The sequence below is a fragment of the Mastigoproctus giganteus genome, chromosome 14 (genome assembly GCF_048544385.1).
Source record: "Mastigoproctus giganteus isolate SK-2022 chromosome 14, ASM4854438v1, whole genome shotgun sequence".
Classification (NCBI taxonomy): domain Eukaryota; kingdom Metazoa; phylum Arthropoda; class Arachnida; order Uropygi; family Thelyphonidae; genus Mastigoproctus; species Mastigoproctus giganteus.
This window is the reverse complement of record NC_143588.1, coordinates 117103240-117121825: the sequence shown is the minus strand read 5'-3', so window position 1 is coordinate 117121825 and position 18586 is coordinate 117103240.

Genomic DNA, 18586 nt, shown 5'->3' with positions numbered 1-18586 from the left:
GTTAGAAGACAGAGAGCCATCTACCATCACCCTCAGTGAGCGATCAGAGAGAAAACTGGATAACCAATTACTAAAAACAGTTGGCAAACCATAAGATGGAAGCTTGTTTAGAAGACCTTTATGCCAAACACGATCAAAAGCCTTTGAGATGTCAAGAGCAACTACTTCTGTTTCACCGAACTTTTCCATTGAATTACTCCATAAATGGGTAACATAAGCCAGAATATCATCAGTGCATCAACACTGACGGAATCCATACTGGCGATCGTTGATCAGACGGAAGGTTTCTAGGTAGTTTAAGAGATGGCGGTTAATTGATTTCTCCATCACTTTAGAAAGAGTAGAAGTTATTGCAATGGGACGAGAATTGTATGGGAGGAATTTGTCACCCTTTTTAGGAACTGGCTGGATATGAGCAAATTTCCAAGCAGAAGGAAATACACCTTTGGAATAAGAAAGTGAGAAAAGGCGACAAAGAACAGGAGTAAGTTCAGGAGCACAGGTTTTGAGAACAAGCGGAGAAATACTATCAGGACCTGGAACTTTCTTAGCATCAAGATTCATCAAAATCCTTCTGATATCCTTTTGACGGAAGACCACAGGAGACATTGAATGGAGCGTGTTGGGAATGGTGGGAGGTGTTTTACCAAAATCGTTAATACATGAGCTGGAAGAAAAATGGGATGCTAGTAGGTCAGCTTTATCCTTGGCTGAAGTGACAACAGAACCATCTGGTTTAGACAGAAGTGGGAGCAGAGATGGACAAAAGTTGCGGCCAATAGCTTTGGCAAGAGACCAGAATGCTCGGCTACCATTAGGCAAGAAGCAAGTTTTCTACTCTTAGCCTGTTCAAATTCTAGTTTGGACTGATTAATAACTGCTTTACAATTGTTGCGAGCTTTGGTGTAGGCAGAAAATGAAACTGAAGAATTAGAAACAAACCAATTACGATATGCAACATTCTTCTCTTGAACAGTCTTAGCACATTTATTGGAAAACCAAGGTTTAGATAAAGGACGAGATTTTAAAGTGGAGTGTGGGATAAAGGATTCCATTCCTGCAAGAATAATTTCACTGACACGACCTGAGCAAACGTTGACATCAGAAGTTTTGAAACAGTAATCCGACCAAGGAAAAGATGAAAAGAAGTCTCGCAGGTCATCCCATTTTGCATTCTTGTAATGCCAAACAACCCGAGGTTGGGAATAGCCATGAGATAAAGGTTCCATTGGAGAAGAGACAATCACCAAGTTGTGATCTGAAGTGCCTAAAGGACCTCTCACTTCGACCGTGTACTTAGAAGGGTTTTTTGTGAGAAAAAGATCAAGCGTATTGGCTGTATGATTAGGAATGTCCGGTATTCTTGTTGGTAAATGAACAATCTGTGCAAGGTCATTAGTAATTGCAAAAGCCTCAGCATCTCGACCTGCTGGGTCGGTGTGACTAGAAAACGGAAGCCAGCTGGAGTTGTGAACATTAAAATCACCAAGGAAAATTACCTCACTCTTAGGAAAGTTGGACTGGAGAAAGTCAAGTTGCAAAGAGAGGAAGTCAAAGAGCTCCAAGTGATTAGTGGAGTTGGGAGAACGGTAGAGAGAACAGATGAATTTGACACAATGAGGTAGAGAGATTTTAAGCCAGAGAAGATCAAAGAGAGGAGATTCCAAATTGCCAAGTCTCTGGCAGGGAATATCAGAACGGACATATGCACAAGTACCACCTTTGAGCGAAAGGAATCATACAGTGAATAATTTGGGTATCTGAGATGAGCAGTAGTTGAATCAACGGATAACTGAGATTCAGTCAGAAAAAGTACATGGGGTTTGGAAGACTGCAAGTGGAAATGGACATCGTTGAGATTAGAATTGAGACCACGTATATTTGTGAAATGAATTAGGAAGTGCTTGGAAAGTTTAGATCTTTTCGCAGATAAGCTTGCTCTATTAGTTTGACAAATCATGGTGTATCCAATAGTAAGAAAAAGTGAGTGGGACATGCTGTATGAAGTAATGAAATTTTTGGATATGGCGTACGCGTGGTAAGAATATACCCAGATCATTGACATAACATGGCCTCGACAATGCTCCCCTTATACACACTACTCGGACTCCCTCCAGTCACTATCTGGCAAAGTAGAGGCAGCAAGATTATACACTAGCTGATCCGGAAGCCTCCTATAGAGTTACCAATAGGTTCGGTCCGGTGTACTAACTAGCGGCCTTCCTGCAAACACCGTTTTAGAGCTGTACCCTCGAAATGTAAGGAATATTGGATCTCGCCACGACGTTCATCATAACCTCAAAAGTCATCAATCATACTGCATGATGGAAGAGATAGGGAAGGGTTGACCGGAACTTAGCTCTAGAGACTAAACATGGGTTCCACCACTTCAAGCCTCCAATAAGCAAAGTGGTGGTATTGCACCGGTTGATGAGAGTCATCTACCACCTAGTACTGCCTGGTAACATAGAGGGGCGGCGTTCCTCCATGTGGTGTGGGTACCACACCTCGACCCCTGCTTACGTTGGTTCACACCTTGGTGGTCACCCACCATGTACTTGTGCATGGAAGTTATATCCAGTATTACTAACAGTCCCACCATCGTGAAGGTGCAAGCAGAGGATTTGGCTGTCACAGACCGCCGGACTTCGCCGAAATTGGGTCCACTTGACTTGAGTGTCACCCGAATATCAGTTCCATCAGCGTTTTAGACTCCCAGGTAGCAAGTACAGCTTGTCTGGCATATCTGAGAGAATGTCTGTGACAACCTCAAGGTCCTGCAATAAGTTGAAGTTCTTGTCTATAGTACAAATAGTAGTGACAATCAAGTAAGATATGATCCACGTTCTCTTCAGCCCCACACAGACAAAGTGCTTTAAGAGACAATGTCTCAATTTAAACAGTTTACTATTAATGCTGCCATGACCCGACCGCAGGAATGTTCCGTGCAATCCTGGAGAAAACCATAAAAATTCTTGCTTCTTGAACTCTCTAACTAAAGGTAAAATTCCTCTCATTTCGCTACCAAGATCTGAGATATTCAAATCTGTCTGTCACTTTTCAATGTAGATGGAACTCAGTTTTATCCTTTCAGAAGCCAAAGAAACATTCAAATCCAGCTGCACATCTTCCAAAGATTAATAGGGTGTGCTTTTTTCAGATGATAATTCGTATATCTCTATTTGAACTCTTAATATACTGGTAGTTTTCTCAACAGAACCTGTAAGATCACAACAGATGTGTACTCTTACGTGCTCTAGACATCATCAGGAGGGTAGCACGCTGGGCCTGTAACAACGTTTTAATTAGAGCAGACTTAGTAGCTCTATAGTCCCAAAAACTGGCACCATAGGTAATAATAGACAAAAAGACACAATTGTAATATAGTCTGAGAGAGTGACTTCTCATACCCCACTCCTTTCTGGTTACTAATCGCAATCTTGCTAGAATTGATTTTCACCTTTCTTTTATGTACCTTACATGAGGCAGAAAACTTAAGGTGTCATCAAGATAGATGCCTAAATACTTAGTTGTAGAATTATACTTAATGAACTGCCCTCAATACTTGATCAATGGAGAACGCTCCCTGTCTAGTTTACCCTTCAACAACATCTGAGATGTTTTAGACGTTGAGACCTGGAGTTTATATATTTCAGACCAAGTGAAAGTTCCTGCAGTATGTGATTGGCTGTAACCTTCAAAGATCTCCTTGAGTTTTCCTGTACAAGAACAGTAAGGTCATCCACAAATGCGATCATGGCGATCACTTCAAATCTTCCGTTAAGCGAAGAATAAAATAGATGATTCCAACACTTTTCCAACCTTTTATACTAATATAGTACATTATTATTATAGTATCCTTTGTGTAAAACTCCTAAAGAATGATATATCTATTGTATAGGTGCGGCCATCATAATACTCTCAAGAGGACAGAAAGCGAAGATAAAGGAAGAAACTTTTGTAGTTCTCGGATTTCTCCAAATATGTGTTCGATCCACAATGGTAGATAATATCTTTGTATTGCAGCCAATAAATCGGACAGTAATCCTAGGACAGTCAGTAATATTACCTTGTAGTAGTACGTGAAACCAGCGAGAAAATTTCATTGTTTTAGGAACAATAAATCCTTGGAAGAAGGATACCATGTTGGAATTTGGTCATGATATAGTCAAGTTGGATCAACAGCTAAGAGAATTTATAACCTTGAGATCAAACCTATTGAACTGAAGACTAGTTCTACCGCAAAGTAACTCTGGAAGAGTGATAACCTCATGGAGAGTTTTTCTGACACTATTAGTACTTCCAGATCCTCCTTACATCATTGAAGGCACCCATTTTAACCTCACGGAAGGAAAAGGACCGTTACTTATTTGTGTTGTTTCAGGTAAACCATCGCCAAGTGTTTTCTGGAAGGATTGGAATCAACAAGTAGTGATTTCAGATGTCACGCTTACCGAGCGTGAAAACTCTTCAGACAAAACAACATTCGTAGATTTGGCATGGAACATGAACGTGGTCAACGATTCATGGAATGATAAAACCTTAAGTGTGTTACAGAACATCATACATTGATGGAAGTTCGACACTCCAAAGTTATATTTATAGTAAAATACAAGCCCAAAGCACTGCAACTTGTGAACAGTCCAAAAATCGTTGGAGATGACTTATGTAATTACTTGTGTCTTGGAAAACGAATTGGGATTTTCACTCCAGTCATACCACATTAATATCACCTATAAACCATAATTTTTATCAGAACTAAATGATACACAACAGCCCTGTCCTGTTCATGCAAAACCACAAACAGAAATTACTTGGAAAAAGGATAGGAAGATCCTAAACACCACTAATTCATAGGAATTAATTAATGACAACCTTCAAGAATCAAAGATGGGAAAATACGAATGTCATGTTTATAATCTTCCATATTCTGTAATTCAGGACAGTTGTCTTGTATTCATTTCAGGACCACCTCTGGTTCATCGTAAACTGAATCATGTTGCTGAGTTCGACGAGATGCTGCATCTTCCTTGTATGATTAGGAATGTGCCGCCATTCAGCAATTGGTAATGGACATTGAACAAGCAAGCGATTCAGATAAAATTTCAATGGGACTTCAAAGTTTACAATTATACAAGTTATACTCGTGTCACGTCAATCATTATAAGGGCCATGTCAGACATCTTTGGCCAGTACACTTTTCATCCTATCAACGAATGAGTAATGAGAGAAGTAGCAATAACAGCGAGTCAGCAGAAGGAAAATCTTGAGTTTATAGCAAAGTAGTAGCAGTAGCCAGTGATCTTCTAGTTATTGTTGGTTTTGGAATTTTAATGTTTATGAAATGTTGTTGTGAGGAAGAAGATTATTCTGATATAAACGCCTAGGTACATCAACACATACTTAGCTCCAATAGAAGGAGAGGAATATGGGAGATTAATACCAGTCACGGATGTCTCTACTAATTAAACTATCCGGGCTATGACCGGTAATTTCACTAAACAATAATCGCAAATCATTAATAGAGGAAGGGGAAGAGAAACTATTGATCACCTCGTTCAGCAAAGAGAGGAGATCGACAAAAGCCAAAATTGTAGTTAAATCCTAAATGCAACAACCATATCTCCAAACCCTAGGATGATGCGTTAGAGGAATTTTCAGGTTGGTAAAGGAATATTGATGCAATCATTACCTGAGTGTAATAATTGAGATATATTATTCAAATTGAACTCTTGTGGTATATATCTTTGGTATATCTTAGAGATGGAGATTAAAAATAATCATATAACCAATGCAAGTTTAGCATATAGATAAATGTTATTAGATGTGTATACTTTTAATTTTTACATTCTAGTATATGTATCTTGAATAGAATTGGAAAATATGAGTTGGCAAGATAATTTTATTTTATTCTACAAGATATCATGATATAATCTGTTAGGGAATTAAGAATAACATTACTAGTAATTACTTTTTGGAATCAATTGATATGTAGTATGTGAAAGACTTGATGACTTAACCTGATATGGAATAGTAATGTTACACCTTGTTTTCTTACATGTGAACGGACAATGAGTTGAAGTAAGGTGAGGTACCACAGCGAGGTACGTGTCTGCACTCATTATGCTACCATCTAACCAATTGAGCAGACCGGACGTTAAGGACTCTCACCGCCATCAAAAAATCATTTCAGGTGAACGATGTTATACCAGAAAAACAGACCACAGAGATGAAGTGGACCAGTTGAAGACCGAATCGTGCTTCACGAAAAGAGAAGAAGAAAATGTGTGTCAAGAAGGTGTTGGTGTTTTCCGAAAGAGAGAAAACTGTGTATCAAAATTGTTTTCGTACTTTCTAAATCAAAAGGACCCTCTAGGTCAAAGGACTGACAATTTGTTGTCAGTAAAAGAAGGAAAAAAAAACCCAATATGGTACACCATTTTGTATACCTTCAGTATTTTCAACTTGTAAACGGGTATCAATGATTACAAATGAATCAGGAGATTTTAGCAACAATTCCCCAAAATCAAAACTATACACCATTTAAATGGTGTATAATTTTGACGAATCATAACGAATCCCAAAATTGAATGAGAGGGATGCACGCCTTTCCAGGTTCCAGTTGAAGCCACGTTTGATTGGTAAGCTTTTTATGGCTCTTTGGTTAATTAACGACACTAAATTATCCCACGAGAGACTTAAACACTCGTAGCACCTCCCTCACAAATGTATCGGCCCACGGTTCCATTTATATCCTTTCTTTAATGGAAACTCCCCTTTAGTCGTAAAGATATCAATTGTAATCATTGATCACGATGAAAAATAATTTGCAATCGATTCTCTATTAGTTGTGTAGAGACCTCGCCCTGTGTGGTACACGGTTGAAGCTGAAATCAAACTCATGTGTGAAATGCTGAAGAAATTACTGCTAAAACCATTGCCCATCTCCTCCTGATTATGCAAATTTTGTTTTACGCTCATTAAACTTGTTATGTCGTTTGTTTTAAATACCGTTTCTGTTTTCTTTTTCTTTCTCCTTGTTCAAAGCCGAAAAACTAATAAAGAAATAATGAATACAAATAACAGACCAGGGACAATGACCAATAAGTCGAGTCCGGTTGCACCAGAAGTGAGAAAATAATAAGTGTACTTAGATATTTGGGTCTTACGATCCGAACGGGGAAACAATGAACCTTTTTGGGCTTGTCTCCACCCTTCTAATAGGGAGTGGATCCATCGTGGACTCAATTGTGAGTTCAACAAACCACTAATCTCTATTTACAAGTGTAATCGCTCTTTGATCCTAAGAATGGCACCTAAACTGTTGGTCGTATAACCTGGAATTGCATTTGTAACATGACATCATGAAACTGACTAACTCAGCCACGGAGTGAAAAGAGCCCATTAAATTTCCTTGCGTCATCGACGGGATTCGAACCGGGGCGTTTTCCACCCGGTGTGGGAAGGACGGTGACGATACCACTGTGCTACCCAGCAGACGTCCTTCGTTAAATCCTTGCTTCTTCTTATACAGGATCGGGCAAACACAAATTTTAAAAGTGGCGCCATTTTTCAGCCATTGCAGTGAGGGCACTGCTTCAATAAAAATGGAGGATAGTCGAATAAACATCATGCATTTGGTGAAGAAACTTTTTTTAAATATCGAAAGACCACAACACATTGAATTTACAAATTTAGAACAACGGGATGCGCTGGACTCATATTCCAGAAAACATTGAATGAACCAGAAGAACTCAGTCCTCAAAAATCTGTTAGTCATCACCCAAAGTGGTAGCACAGTTTAGTGTTGTTCATGTTGAATGATTGGCCCAATAGTCGAATGGAACGAAATCTGAAGAGTATGGCGAATGTTCTAACAACTCGAACTCACAGTCACGCAGTTACTGTGGTTCGAGTTACAAACGCTGTGTGCGCCGGTGCAATGTCTTGATGCAAGATGGTTTTCCTCGTATGGATATCCTGCGCCTCTTGAGCTTCAATTCCTCGCCGAAAAGTCTGACTTTTCGGCAAGGAAGTGAAGCTCAGCATGTTAGAATAATACTCGCTCAGCAGGTTAGAATTCTTCTAACCTGCTGAGCGTACCGATCTTCTGCATCCCAAACGATGGATACCATGACTTTCCAGTCAACTTGGGCACTCAAAACTTTTTAGTAGGGGAGAAGAGGATCCTTCCACTATTTCGATTTTCTTTTGTTTCAATATCGAAGTGCTGCATACATATTTTGTTCATAGTGACAACCCTCCCAACCCCCCCAAAAAAAGCTGAGCTTCATCATCTTAAAAATGCTATACAATTTCACAACAACACCTTTTTTTCATTATTCTTTGAAAACTTATTCATTGCAAATCTATTGATGCAAATCTTAATAGTGCGCAATCACACTTTTCCAAGTCATCGTTTGATATAACTAATCTTTAGTACAAAGTCTATAAGAAGACCTTGAAAAGTGTATCATGCATTTCAAAGTACAGGAAACCTAGGTCACTGCATGCAATACGAGTCACTGCTTACCTCCTGTGGAGTGCCCTTGGAACTCGGCTGCCTCGCTCCTTTTATTGTTACTCAATAAAAGTAATAAATTAAAACATCAATTAAATGGTTGGATATCGAGGAAAGATTTACCTAAATCAAAAAACAAAAATTCGTTCATTTAAAAGGTAATGTAGGGTGCAGAGAATAGAAGAATCAAGAAGAGCCAAGTATCTGCAGATCCGAGCTCTTTGGGTGACTTCCCAGGGACAAAATCTGAAGACGCATCTTTCTTGTTTTAGCTCAATGGTTGCAAATGACAGCTTCCTTTGATCCAGGGACAAAAAGGGATTGTCCTGCCATGCACTATTGTAAACAGATTGCAGAACACCAATTTCGATAAGTAACTGCGCAAAAAATTGATTAATTAAATTAAATTTCTTTTGCAACAAGAATGAAGTAAATAACTTGAAGTTTCGTAATGGCCTGGTGAAAGGTGAATCTGATAAGTTTTCCATATACCGATGTCTAAAAAAAAACATCCTGGCAAACAGCATGATCTGCTCAGAGAACCTCATATTTGACTGCACAAATAATGGGAATGAGGAGGAAAATAGGATTATTAAAAATTTAGAAAGACAAATGGATGGATTTGAGAAAAAATTCGTGCAGTTTACGGAAGGGTTGAGTAGTAAGAATGTGATGCAAGCAGAAAGTGACAAGTTTAATGACGGCATAAATACGAGGGGTGCTACTGAATGAGAACAAAAGAATTGTTAGGAGGAGGAACGATGGCGAATTTAACTGGTGTGAAAGAAACGTGAGGTAGTGTTATGTAAGATTTGAAAATCTTACAAAAAAAAAATTTTTTTTATAAAGACTTTGGAAGTTAGTTTTCCTTGTGGGATTCTGCCGCTAGTAGGATAAGATGGCAATGGCGTCAGTTTCAGCAATAAGAATTGTTCAGTAAGAATTATAAAATTAGTGGGTAGTAGAAATAAAAACAGAGCCATTAGCATTAACTTCCTTTGTAAGCAGGGAATAGACGGAGAATACTACGGCGGGGTTTGTCGCGACAAACAAGTTAATGTTTATGCAGGGTCGAAATAGTAGGGGAAATTTACTGAAAACCGGAAGTCGGTTCTTAAGCAGCACACACAAGTTTCCAAATATAGATGCTGTGGTCACTAATGTCACTTTTTGTGGTTTTAGAACGCTATGGAGACAAGGCGTTATATGAGAGGGATAGAGTTGTTTTTGGACAAACGGCACACCGGATGGCCGCAGATCCAGCAGGTTGTAAAAAAACAAGGGGAGTATTGATCACGTGCTACTGGGCCGGCCGAATAAGGGGTTTTCCAACAAATGGAATGAGATAAAATCCGAAAGGAGATATAACATTGGAAGAAATCACTGGGAACAGGCGTGGCAAAATCGGGACTAAGATGAAGGAAAAAGGCAGTGAAAGGATTGGAAAGACACACAAAGTTGAGATTTTTGTGGGGTGAGTAAACATGGTTTAGGGCACTAAGTTGAGATTTTTGTCTGTATGAGGGAAATGGTTTAGGAACACATAGTTGAGTTTTGTTTGGTCGGTGCTAGTAAGAATGTGTTAGTCGTTGAGAAAGTCAGTCAGAGTTTTTTTTTTTGAGTGGAACATAGTCAATGTTGGCTCTTTGGAAAGGTCTAGGAGTTGGGAAGAAATATGTGAAAGATAAACCAGTCTCTCACAAGAAAAAGGTAGAATCAAATCAGCCGTTAAAGACCAAGATTCCTGAAATCTTGGAAAGCAAAGTGCTGGATCGGATGGAATCGGAACCCCGACCGACATGAGAGTAGCCATTCCAGAACAGGAGAAGTGCATCAAGCGGGCTGAATAAATGAAGCCAAAACCTGCCTGGCAGCCCTACTACCCGTGCCAAATTCTTCGAGAATAGTAAGACGCCGCCCCAGACGGTGAAGATAAGCTGTACCTGATAGGAAGGATGAAAGATGACGCCCCACCGAGTTCTACAAGTAAGTGGCTAGATTGTAGTAGTACCTTCACACACACCAAGAACTCTAGAAACCCAGTAAATTGGTCAGCAGGACTTTAGAAATACCTAATTGTAAAGATAGTTTAGGGAAGAATCAGGAAGGAAGAACATTAAAAAGGGGGGAATTTATTAGATATAAGATATTTAGAATGTTGGATATATGACATGTAGAAAGGGATAGAATGGAATTGATAATTTTTACTAATGGTATTTAATTGATGCAGGGTAAAATATATCTAGAAAGAAAGGGATTGATATCAGCTGGTATTGATTTTACCTGATGTATGATTATGATATATATATATATAATATGATATATGATATATATATGATATATATATGATATATATAAAGAATACACATGTAGGTGAGACTAAATCATGTTGTCTTATGTATGAATTCAATTTTTTTTGGTTTTAATATGCTCATGTAAATATGTATAATAAACTGATTTTTTTTATACAACATTTGTGTGTGTCTTTTGTTGTTCTGAGCACAAGCCTATCCAAGGGAATTAAATACATCTAAGAGCTTTTCCCCTTGAACTTAGAATTTTCTGTGAAATAATAGTCAGATGCCCAAGTGGGGAGTACTAAAAAAGGGGAGTTGTTTAAATATGGGAACTAAACTAAAGGATACAAAGATATATAAATAAAAAATATATATATATAAATCATTCTTACATCCCCCCCACAGTTACATACACTATGCTGCCACTTTATTAGGTACATCTACCTAGTAATGTATTGAGCCTTCTTTAGCCTGAATTCGTCTAGGCATGCGTTGAACAAGATGCTGAAAACGTTGTGCAGGAATGGAGTACCATGCAGACATGAGTGTGTCACACAGTTCCTTGAGGTTCGACGGAGGTGTAGACCTGCAGCGAACAGCCCTTTCCAGCTCATCCCAAAGATGCTCAATAGGATTGAGATCTGCGGACTGATCGGCCCACTGCAGCAAAGAAAAGTCATCGTCATGTTCTTGGAACCATTCCATAGTGATTCGGGCTTAGTGCACTGGCGCATTGTCCTGCTGGAAGTAACCATCTGACTGAGGATGAACTGTCAACATGAACGGATGCACTTGGTCAGCAACGATGTTTAGGTACGACGTGGCATTCAGACGTGAATCTATGGATATCAATGGACCCAGCGTGTGCCAAGAAAACATTCCCCACACCATAAAACTGTCCTCGACCACCTTGCGCAGTAGTCTTCACACATGATGGGTCCATGGATTCATATTGTTTTCGCCAAATTCTGAGCCTTCCATCAACATGATGCACCAGGAACTTCGACTCGTCAGACCAAGCAACTGTTTTCTAATCCTCGATAGTCCAGTGCTGGTGTTGCTGTGCCCACAGGAGGCGTGCTCTCTTGTTCTTCACTGATAACAAAGGTACGCGATATGGCCGTCGGCTGTTGTAGCCTATTTGCGACAAAGTGCGACTAGTGGTCGGTTGCGATATTTTGTTCTGCACACCAAGGTTGTATTCTGACGTGATGTGCAACATTGTGGCCCGTCTGTTTGCTTGCACAATTCTAGCCATCCTCCTCTTACCTCTCTCATAAACAAACGATTTTCTTCCATACGTGTGCCGTTGAAAGGATGTTTTCTGTTCATTGCACCATTCTCGATACACCCTTGAAACTGTGGTGCGCGAAAAGTTCAGGAGAACTGCCGTTTCGGAGATGATTTGTCCAGCACGTCTTGCACCTACTACCATGCCACATTGGAAGTCTGTTAGATCATTCCTTTTCCCCATTCTTGCTACTGTTTGTACGCTTAACTGATACTAGAAAGGTTGTTCTGCTGCATTTATATCCACAACTGTGGTCATGTGACTTGCAACGTTGTGGGACAAACCATTTGTGTGCAAAACAGGGGTGTACCTAAAAAAGTGGCAGCACAGTGTAGATTATGATACTTACACTGATCGGCCTTCATCTGTACCTTAGCTACAAATATAACTCGCGAATACCTTTGTGACAACCAATCCACCCCTAACAACCGCATGTGATTACTATACCCTTTCATTGAATACTTGGCTGCATATGGTGGGTGGAATTGGAGATGCAATCACCATCAGAGCCTAGAGGGTTATTGGCATTAAGATGGTTTAAGGTCCCAATCTTTCTAATGGAAAAATGATTTAAAAAAAAAAGTCATTAAGTGGATTGGGTGAGGGACAGACCTTTGGGAAAGCAGGGGTGACACGCACCTGGATCTCCCTGATTGAAGCCCTAAATCAAAACGATGAAGCTTGCCTCAGTTCTGACATTAATTCTTGCATCCTCGACGACCACAGAACTGATGACCGGCCCAGAAACGAGTTCGGTTTAGTAGAAGGAGATTTAAAAACATCAGCAATGGAACTGTAAGAGTATTCTTTTCCAAATATAATGGAAATATTTTTTTGAATTAAATGCATGAAGGGGAGCGTAAATTGGGATTTATTGAGGTTTGAGTATTAAATTTATATATTTAATGAATTTATTTATTTAAATAAATTTATATAATTAAATTTATAAATTTACCCTATTCAATTTATATATTGAATATGGTAAATATTAAGTTTGGAATATTTAATTTGAATATGGTAGATATTAAGGTTTGAAAATTACTGGATTTAGAAATGGGGTGGTTATAAATGCGTGAATTAAAATAGCAGTTAAATGTAGACAAGAATAACAAGTACAAAGAGGGTGAACTGAGAGTAAACAAAACAGTGGCCCATATTAGGGAAGGAATGGTCTTTTGCAAACAGGCGAGAATGGGTTTACTAAGGGTTAACAATGGGCTCACATGAACACGGGTAATTAAGCAAGGTTAACCAAGGATTGGTTAAGAGTCCTGTGGGAGGAGGTTCCAAAACTGCTGAGGAAAAAGAGTTCGGATGTGAGTTTGGGAGTGAGAGCCGTGGGTTGTGGGTTGAAGATGAAGTAAGGAAGGAGAACTCTGTTATAAAGGTAGTCCAACGAAATATACATGGAAGAGAGGGAGAGTCCAGTCGTCGGGTGATCGGCATGTCTAGCAATGAAATCGCATGATGAATTTTTGAAGTTAAGAACGTTTAAGAAGCTCCAAGTGCTTCTAGATGCGATACCATGGAGAGTGAGCCAGGTATGCAGATATGTGAGTAGAGAAATCTACGTGGAAGGAGTGCCCAGTCCAAAAATCCCCGAAGAAGTGATAGACAGTCAGAAAGATTTGAAACGGATTTGAGAAGCCTGTCTGTCACGGAGGAAACCCTGAGTGCAACAGAACTGAAAGTAGCGGCCCATTTCGGAATGTAAGAGTGTTCCGGTTTTATTGAAACCCGAAGTCATAGACTCATAAGCTAAACTCTGTGAGGAATTGTTTGATAGTTTCTTTCAAAGGAAATGTTTTTTTTTTTTTTTTTTGTAATATGCAATTAAGTTATTAAGTTGAGTTACGTATAATTTAATTTAAATCATGCCAAAATGCTAATGAAACAAGAAACTTGAATTCCTTGATTCAGCTTCACTCCTTACTTGGGCATCTTCTGATGTTTCATCCTCTGCTGATTTCCATGATGCGCTTTTGGAACGCACATAATAGAAATCAGCAACTTGATACCTTAAAGCCTTCACACTTTGCAATTCGACACTCCTATCTTGTTTCACAGAGAGGCTTTGCAGAAAGACCCTTCACATATTTTTGGAAAACTGACCATCTCTTTGTTGATGCTGAAAAGAGTACATACAGACGGAGTGTCCCAAAGAAAAAAAGGTCATTGCATGACAGGTTTTGGCCATATCCCCTAGAATTACAGTGGCGCACAAAAAAAAAACTTCATTACCTTGAAAATGTAACATTTGTAGCGAAATGTATAAAAGATATACGTAGAAAAAATATTTAAAAATAATAGAATCATATTATCCATGATTCTATAATGGATCCACGTAAATCTGATAACTCGGTGGATACTTTTCCACCTCTCCTGATTCCTTCTCAAGTGATTGAAGGATCGAGTGACGACATTCCTAGGACTTCTGATTTTGCTGATCCAAGGGTTGAGCTTGCTATGCTGGACCCTAAAGACTTTCCTCTTATGGACACTCCTGCTTCATCATTGCTTGCTGATGGAGCTAGTGCTCAAGTTGGCTCTCTTGTTGTTGATGGAAATCATTCACGTAGTACCCAATCCCTGGGCTCTTAACTCTGATCAAGTTTTCTCCTTGTATGCTGCACTTGCAGATATTCTGAATGAAGGTGGTAGGTTTATTAAGCCTGTTATAGCGGACATACAAGATATATGGACTGGTATGGAGCAACTTATGATGAATCTTTTACTCGAAAATGAAAGAATGAAAGGCATGCTGGATGAAAAGCAGTTCCAGCTTAGTAAACTGCAGAAAGATTTAAAGGAAAGACCTATTTCCTCTGCCTCGCCAGCAATATCAACTTTGACTTATGCCCTGGCCACTGGATTGTATACACCTACTCATGCTGCCAAGAAATCTAGCCCTGTTAGGGGATCGGAACAACACGTGATATTAATAACGGCCACTGAAGGAAGCTCACCACAAGTGAGGAAGTACGACAAGAAATCAAAACAAAACATACCCCTGAAATTAGGGATGTCAAGATCAGGTTCACGCGAAAGATTCGTGCTACTGGGGTGCTTATTGAAGCTGCAACATCGGACGACTTAGATAAGATTAAAAATTGCTCCAAATTGAAGGAAAGTGGACTCAAAATCGAGACTCCAAAGAAATTTGGGCCAACGATTGTCATATATGACATTAATAAAGATGTGAAGATTGATGATATTTGTTATATTTGTGTTTTTGGGGAAATTCATTGCTATTCCGGGCTGGGCTTTATCCTTCTGTATACCCGAAATGCCACGCAATCTACCTAAGTACCGGGAATGGTTTGGAAGCTATAAAATCTTAATTGAAGCATGTTCCAGAAAACACCAATGAACTTACGTGACTGCCGAGTGACCTTTTTAATAAGACAATGATCTCGAGCCCTAAAGATCTATTCAACCGAGTGGGGAATCGAACCGGTAGCTTCGATAAGCATTGTGTTATTCACTACAAGACCCTATCTGTTATAGTTGGATCTTGAAGTGCTGCAATAATAGTTCTTTATTCTAAAACTTATGTTATGGTTAACGTGCAGCAAGAGAATGTCTGAGGCAGGGATACTCAAACGAAACATCTTTTCAGTTGAGTATCCCTGTACAGAACATCTTTTCTTACAATCTTAACATTAATAAGCAATGGGAAGACACCTTATGTGCCGCTAGCTAGTGATGTGAGTTAGTTATATGTTTACATTCTTCGTGTGATTCTTCTATGGTACCTTGCTCAGCTCTAGCTTGCAGTCCAAGTCCTGGGGAGTGCAGAGATATATAACAATTGGCTGTTGTGTAGCAACATTAAGAACAAACTAGCCAAGTTAAACTCTAATTTACAGACAATGGTCATGATGCATTGCAATAACAATTATATTATTGAAGAAGAATGCTTATGTATTAAAAGAGGGCAAGGATAAGATAAAACTTACCAGTATAAAGAATGACTCTGTCCACTATATCTCGAACGGTCACTGTATCGTTCCAATCAGTTCGGCTGGTGGTCAAAGTATAGTTGTAGTGATGGTCTTAGCTTTCGTCGTTCCCTCACTTATTTCTCTCTCGAAGACTGGCATAACTCCTACACAGGTTCTAAGACTTCTTTTTTGTCTCTCCTCGTCTCTGTCCTCCCCTGTATATATATAGGTCCCTTCTCATATACACTTCCCACACTCCCATTGATCCGGTGCTTGTTCTTGTGGGGAGGGGGAAGACTAATCTTGAGGGCTGATAACTGGGGACCAAAACAGAGAGGGAGTTACAACCATATGAAAACGAACCTCCTATTTGTTCGCAGTTCACAATCTATGGACTTGTGAATCTAATTTCTTCGAAAGGAACTAATATTCAGGGGGGGGGGGTTAAATCAGCAACAGAAGGGAAGTTGCAACCGCGTGAAAACGAAACTCAAGTTTGTTCGGAGTGAGAGTTCACAATCTCCGAACCCAGGAATCCAAATTCTGCGAAAAGAACTGATTGTACAATCTACACTGCAGTTATCAGATTAGGGTTTCGCCTTAAAAGTTTGTTTTCAATAGTTACAGTTTCTTTTAATGCGATGAAATGATCAAACACTTCTTCTCCCTAAAAGTACAGGACAAAAGTATTGGGATGTAGGCGAATGATAGGTAAAATGCAGATATTTTACATATTCTTGCTGATCTTTACCACAAAAATCTCAAAGATCCCCAGGGGCTCACATCTAGTGAGTATGGGCTTGGCACACCCAGGGTCCTGAGCTGGATATCATCACTCTTCTCTTTCTTGGTGATTCCCTTCTACTTTTCTCTCTCTCTCTCTAAGGGTAACTCAGAAATTTTTTTTTTTTTTTCTTGGCTGGTGCAGCATAAGCCTCAGGCTTCCTTGTACTATATGGCTATTAATAATAATAATAATAATAATAATAATAATAATAATTATTATGGTTTCACCATGAATGAAATGAAACAACAGGTTCGGCCCAGGATTTCAACACGATCAACGCAAAACAAACCAAGCATGAATTGGATCCTTGAGGTCTCTGGCAAAATAAGAAAAATGCTTTTGTCCAGTCATAGGATCTACTTGGGTTGGACCTCGCATTCTGTTAAAGAATATACCATCGTGCCTAGGCTACGGACATTCTGCACGCATATGCTCTCTGGAAAAGTAAACATGTGGCCATTATGGTCTTGTTGGTCATAATTTTCATGAATGCCCCACCAAAGATAAACCGCCTGATTGTCCAAACTGCAGAAAACGTAAGAGAAGTTGTACTTATTCTTACCGCTATACTAAATGCCAGGAGTACTTGAAAGCCTTGGAGGTAGTTAGATCAAAAACGTGTTATGAATAACACACCAATTACTGGAAATTCTACTGGTGTTGTTAATACTACAAAGATTAAATTTCTTCAACTAAATTGCACGAGGTCTATCTCGGTAATGAACGGCTTAACAACAATCATCTTGGAGCATGGCATCCAGGTTCTTGCCATTCAAGAACCGTACACCTTTAAAGGTCTGGTTAACGGTCTACCTTTGCAGTTTAGAGTTGTTGCCACGAACCCCATTGTTACTGGACCTGGCGGGAATGCCAAAAGAAGAGTATGGGCTGCAGTCATTATCCCTGACCAATCGATTACTGTTACTCAGTTATCTCATCTGTGCTCTGGACGTGCGGTGTGTACGTCCATTAAAGTCTCCTTTAGACAATTGTTTGTGGTTTCACCTTTACTGCTAATGTTCACAATATCGAGATCCTATCCAGCCCTTTGTAGAGTATATTGAAAAAGTGCTTCAAATACTTCAGGCTAAGAAAATTTTAATTCTTAGAATGCGAACGCCAATTTCATCTTTTGGTACAGTCCTCAGACTGGTGAAAAGGTCTGCTGCTGGAGGATTTGATCCTTGCTTGCCGTTTGAAAGTGTTCAATACAAATGGCCATATTCCAACACGCGTTACTCCTCGAGGTTCTTCCCACATTGATGTATCCTTGGCTACCTCCTCTGTTGCTTCTGATATTATTGACTGGTTGGTTCACTCTAGCTGGTCAACGAGTGACCATAACGCAATTACATTTACCTTTTGTAATGACACTCTTCGTTCAAGATAAGACTACCTTGACTTTGCCAGATTCCAGACTAGACACACAAATTGGACTTCATTTTGGGTGTCACTGAAGCAATCTCTTTCCTCGTTTAATCTTGTTGGCTTGGACTCCCTTGGAGTTGAAGATCAAGTCAAATTTATCCAAGGCAATATACTTCATGTGACGACCACATTCCTTTCAGGAGAAGGAAATCCTACCATGTTCCTTGGTGGTCCATAGACTTGTCTCGTATGAAGTCATCTACTCGTTTGGCCCGGAGTGAATATCAAAAGTCTAAGGAAGATAGAAATCGCAATCATTTGGGTCATTGTCTTGCAGAACCGATATAAAAATGCTCAGTCTATCATCAAGAGATTTAC